The sequence below is a fragment of the Pantherophis guttatus genome, chromosome 2 (genome assembly GCF_059756535.1).
Source record: "Pantherophis guttatus breed Tessera chromosome 2, ASM5975653v1, whole genome shotgun sequence".
Classification (NCBI taxonomy): Eukaryota; Metazoa; Chordata; class Lepidosauria; order Squamata; family Colubridae; genus Pantherophis; species Pantherophis guttatus.
The window spans coordinates 232,402,960-232,408,959 of NC_142064.1; the positions used below are offsets into that span (position 1 = coordinate 232,402,960).

Consider the following 6,000-nt stretch of genomic DNA (forward strand, 5'->3'; position numbering starts at 1 on the left):
GATATACCATTTTGGTGTATTTAGTAATATCAAACAATTATTTCATTACTATTATATTTCTTTTCTGTTATGTATTGGAGATATTGCATTTTTTGCTTCAGGTATTTTGAGCAATGTCTGATTATTAGTCTTTAATAAGAATCATAGGGTTGAAAGAAAACAAGAGGCAGCATGCACTAAAATTACCACTATTCTAATATATATCACATACATTCTTTGAATAGCAGTAGAATATCAACAGGAAGTTACAAAATACACATTGGGAAGTATGTAAGAACTTTTTATTTAAAAGGTCCAATTATAGTAGTCCAGGTAACAACTAAATATTTAGATTGTTAGTTACCAAGACTTTAAAGAATTAGGCAACCAAAGTCGTCCATCTTTTGACCATTTAAGACCATTCATAGACAAATTTGAAACAACATTCATACATGTTTATATAACACATCCTTCAACCTATACAGCAAATATTTTTAAAAGCTTGATAGAAGCAAGAGCCAGCAAGCACTCAAATTACTATTCTAATGTATATCACAAACATTTTTAATGGCAGTGGAATATTATCAGAAAAGAAAATATGCAGTTTATCCGTTTTAGAAAAGAATCTTTAATATTTACAATTATATTGGTAACATAAGAGTTCTTTTTTGACATGGGAAAATATTAGAGGATCTCTATGCATACAGAATGCAGCCTAAGACTGAGAGAAATGACTGATGAGCTCTTAGTTGAATTCCCAGTTTATCCATAAACTCATTTCACAGCAGTAGAAAAAAATGCTATCAAGGAGTCTCACATCTAATGACAAAAGGTAATCTAATCTGCCTTAAAAGGAGACAAGACCTATCTTGAAGGGATATATTGAATATTACTTATATTGGGGTAGATTTAAACAGTGTGCTATGTCGTAAGGTTTGTGTGTATTGGATTAGTATGTTGTATAAACTCAAATATTTTCATTCATGAACTATGATTTTATGGCATGGTAGCATTTTATATAAACTCAGCCACTTTCAATTATAAAATATGATTCACGGCTTAATGAATTGAATGGACTTAACAAATCACAGTTAATTAAACACACATATATATACTTAGTCCAAGAAAACTGTAGTTCCATCTGACATGTGCCCCAGAGTTCAACCTTTGGTTAAAATTATACACTCTGCATCGTAATAAAATAAATAAATAAAATAACTTTATTGTCATTGTATGTGTATTACACAGTATACCCATACAACGAAATTCACTTAACACCCAAAGACCAGGTCCAACACACATAACAATCCCCAAACACCCGCCCACCCACCACAATTCTCTACCCCAAACCACCAAACATCCACACAACAGACCAAGTAATACTGTCCAACAGCTCACTGATGGTGGCCCTTTAATAGTTGGATGGGCAAAGAGGGGAGAGAACCATGCCAGGCATATTGTGACATCATCATGCAAATCATGTAATTTATACCAATTGTGAATGGAGGGGAACAGAATCATGAATAAAAAAATGAAAATACCAATATAGAGCCACAGTATCAATAAGGACCAAATACTAAATAAGTACAAGTAAATACGAGTATAAAATGCAATCCAATCTTCAGTCTTCAAAGGCATTCTGGAAAGCCATCAATAAGGCTAGCTGACTTGTGCTTGAGACGGAGCCTATTCCAGGACCTTGGGGCCATAATCGAGCAACAGTGTCTGCTGAGATTGAGAGGATCTCAAGAAGTTTTGCCCAGGCTGGGTCACTTCTACCAGGGAAGGAGATTTGCTAGGGTCAAGACATAGATGGTTGTTCAAATCAAAATAGCCTTTCAAACTGTACCAGAAACCTTCTTAATAACCAATGTAGCAACTACTCCATTTTCCTTAATAAAATGAGAATGCTAAAGCCCCCAGTGGTAACCTAATGTTCTGTTCAATTATGGTTTGCATATCCACAATGACTGTTTTCATACAACCTGCTTGCTAAACTCAAACCCAACAAACCACAGATGTCAAGGAAAAGGGAGCTAGCCCAATCTTAATCTTTATGTTGCATGTCTCCAAAAGTGAGTAGGAAAAGGTCCCCTTTTGGAGCTGCATTCAGGATATTTGGGGTGTTCCATAACATGTGCTAGCCTTAAGACACTAGCCCTTTCAAGTCTTTCAAACTGCAAAAACAACTTTTGACTTCATTCGCTCTGTGGGCTTCAAAGGAAAACTGGAGTTATTGGAAGATTACACCAAGTACAGTCTGGAGAGCACATGCAAAGTGTGATTGGTTGTTCTGCAAATGATTGGGTTATTATAAGCACACTGAGCTATGTAAAGTACAAAAGAAACACCTTTATGAATAACCTTGCTCATTAAACCAGCCTTCTTACCTGGGATTAGAAGCTACTAACTACAAAATTAATTTTGTAAAAGGAATCCAGACAGAAACCAGTAAATGACAGAGCAGCTAACATAATACCTACATGTAAAAAAGGTGGAAGAGAAACCATTTACAGAGTGTAAACCATGTTGAAGAGAAATCTATAAGACTTCTGCCTTGGGCAATTATTTAAATTACTTTGAGGTTCTGTTCATACAATGTAAGCCTTGGTTTGTTCAAAGCCAGTTTAGTGACTAAGCCACTAATGGCTCATTTCATATAACTTAAGCCATCGCTATCAAATCATACTAGCTTCGCCTACACAACACAATGACACTTTAGACAAGCATACTGTGCACACTCAGAAAACAGTGAATTGAATAAACAGTTAATCACAAGTAAGCAATTCAAGTAAACAGTTCGGAAGTATTCATTGCTAAAAAAAAATTAAGCAACCCAACTAAGGCCTCTTGGTTGTTTTTTGCAAAAGCAGGAAGCAAAGGCTGTACACATCTGGGTGAGGATAAGCAAACAAGAGACCAAAGTTTGCAGGTGACACAACATTTTAAATGCCTAAATATCGTAATAAGGCAGGTGGCAATAAAATAGTAGCCGAAGTTTTAAGCAAGATGGTTGTAAGTCAATCAATTACTTTAAGTTGAGCAACTTTTTTGACCTTATTCACACATCATGGAAAAGCTGTAAAGTGGTCTGTCATTATTAATTTACTACAATGTGTAAACTTAATCATTGTGTTTCGTTACACAGCTTAGCATCTCATCAATTCAGCCAATTTATGCTTACTGAATAAAAAGTAATTAAAGAAATGATGGCTTCGTGCAAAAACTGGACACAGTATAAACAATCATAGGAATTGGGTTGTGGTGGGAAAGCACAACAACAACAAAATAATGTCCTTTCAGTATGCAGCAGAATAAAGAATAGTTAATCCCATAGTATAGATCAGGAAAGGGACTGATGTTTTAACTGCTTGTGTTATCTTTAAATAAACACAAAGTATCACCATACTAAGAGCTATTAAAAACATGACTCTCTCTAATGGCTTTTTATCCACACACACACAGAGGCTTCTACATATGCAAGCAAGGCAGGACAGAGACACCCAAATGCCTAAGATTTCCACAGCAGGGTTTGCTATTGCTTGTATGGCTGTATCTTGGTTTATCTTCTCTCTCTCTCTCTCTCTCTCTCTCCAGGAAATACAGGCTAGTAGGCTTGTACGTTACAACCCAAACGCTTAATTAACTCTCACAAGTTAAATCTCCGAGCGAAGTTGGAGCATCTATGCAACGCAACTGTTCACTCTAACTTCATTCAGCCAATCGGGGTCAGCTTTCTTCCGCTCGTCTTGAAATAAACGCGATCGAAACTTAGGAAGTCCCGTCGCTCCTCAGAAGTCAAAAGTTTCCTAACCCAACCCAACCGGGCCGGACGAAGCCTCCTCTCAAGCTGCTCCCGCGCAAAAAAAAAAAAAAAGCAAGCAAGCCGGGACCTAAGGACGGCATTTGCACGAAACCAGACCCGTTTAAAGGGGAAAGCAGCGGATGCGGAGCCACATGCGAGTTTTAAGGACGCTCGGGAACCCCCGAGGCTTTCCCTACGCTTCGTTCGCCAAGCACCACCTAGATACCCATCAGCCTCGTTCACATCTCCCTCAACTTATCCGCACCCTTATAAACGGTTTGCTGCATCGGCGTCCAGGCAGGTTTTGGGGTGTGTTTTTTTTTTTTTTGAACGGACCGAGGAGAGACCTCCTTCTCACAAACGATGCCTTTTAAACGAGGTTTGTTTCTCCTTGCAGCGTCGTTCCCCCCCTCCCCTCGCCTCGAAACGCTCTTTGCTTTCAAGTGACGGGGGCTGCAAACTTTGGGGTGGGAAGAAGAGTGGCGGGAGGAAAACGGCGTCCTTTGAACTGTTGCTTCTTCCCACCGCCGCCGAAGCCACGATCCCTTCGCCAGAAACAGGATCGGGGAAGCCTGATGAGGAAACGTGGGGTGGGGAGCGCTTTCAATGGGATCCAGCGTTTAAAGAAGCTTGCAGAGCCAAGTTGGGGGTGGGGGACACACTTTAGCTGGGATGTCATCTCCACCACCCTCTGTTGCCTTTTACCTGATTGCATTGGGGGCTCGGCTCGCCCTGGAGCTGGAGCGAGAAAAGAGTCATTAGCAGCTTGGTAATCCCATGTCCCTGAATTTGCCGAATTCCGTTAGGGATGCAGGCTCAGCAGCTCCTGCTCCAGCTTAAATCTCAGCGGGGTAGAGAGAGAGAGAGAGAGAGCTCAACAGCACAGCCACATGGTTACTGCACTTCTCCAGCTCGGGTGCAGCTGATTATATACGCCCGACGGGTTTCATGGGCAATGTAGTTCTCACCGAACGAATCCTACCGCCCTCTGCCAGCCGATAGAGTCTCAGAAAAGGACTACCGTTCCCAGCATGCTCTCGGCTGGAAGGACGGGGCGGCTTCAAGAGGCTCGGCAAAACAGAGCAATGTTTCTCTGTCAAATCAAAAGGAAGGTTTCAGCAAGCGGACGGTGGAAGAAGCGAAAGTTCTCCCTTCACGGCCCCCTTTCTTTTTCGCTTTTCTCTTCCAGCTGCCGCTTCACTAATTCTTCGGTCCAGTAATACTCCCCGACCCCGGTTCCGCTATAAGAAGAAGGGGAGGAAATTTTGTGGGGGGAGTCTTTCTCTCCAGCCCCCTCCCCGGTGTTTTGCAACTGGTCAACTCTTTTCCGAACTTCCTGGAACAAGCCAAGAATTCTGATTATCTGCGGCATCTGTGATTATCTGCAGACTGTGATAAAAGCGTAATAGAATTCAGTGATGTAGTTGGATTTTATTTTATTTTATTTGTTTTATGTATCAAATTTATATGGGTGCCCATCTCCCAAGAAGTTACATTGGACAGCATACAATACTCAAAACAATATAAATACACTTAATTATAAAAATTTAAGCTGCCATTATTAAAAAGTATTAGTCAAACTTAAAACATACAAACCACAAAGCATGGAGAAAGTGAAACTATCAACCATAGTAGTGGTTATAATATTGGTTATAAGCTGCCTAGAGTCACTTGACATCTTAGGATGGAAACACCAAGCTGGGGACGTAAGTACCGTAGGTCTTAAGAAGCTTCTAGAACATTAAATGTACAGTATCGGGTTTTTCATTATGACCCATCAAGTTGGTGTTGATACTTGTTGACTACATTGATAGAGTTTTCTCCATGACGATCTGCCCATAACTTGGCCCTTCCAACAGTTCGGTCATTGCAGGGGTGAAATCCAGCAGGTTCTGACATGTTGTGGAGAACCGGTAGCGGAAATTTTGAGCAGTTCGGAGAACAGGCAAATACCACCTCTGGCTGGCCCCAGAGTGTGGTGGGAATGGAGATTTTGCAATATCCTTCCCCCAGGAGTGGGGTGGGAATGGAGATTTTGTAGTGTCCTTCCCCTGCCACTCCCACCAAGCCATATCACACCCACCAAGCCACGCCCACAGAACCGGTAGTAAAAAATTTTGGATTTCACCACTGGTTCATTGCCATTGTAATAAGTGCATTCAGTTGCTGGTTCTCCTCCTTTTTCTTGTTCTTCATTTTCCTCCTCTTCCTCCTCC

At 40.8% G+C, this 6,000-nt stretch overlaps 1 protein-coding gene across 1 annotated transcript in view; it reads right to left on the reverse strand.

Annotated features, from left to right (window-relative positions):
• The window catches only part of ITPR1 (inositol 1,4,5-trisphosphate receptor type 1), a 256,477-nt gene extending 251,656 nt beyond the window's left edge, over nt 1-4,821 (reverse strand). Inside the window, exon 1 of the mRNA XM_087887909.1 lies at nt 4,490-4,821. The gene's annotated coding sequence lies outside the window, so the exon portion shown is untranslated. The remainder of the gene's footprint in view (nt 1-4,489) is intronic.
• Nucleotides 4,822-6,000: the final 1,179 nt, after the last annotated feature.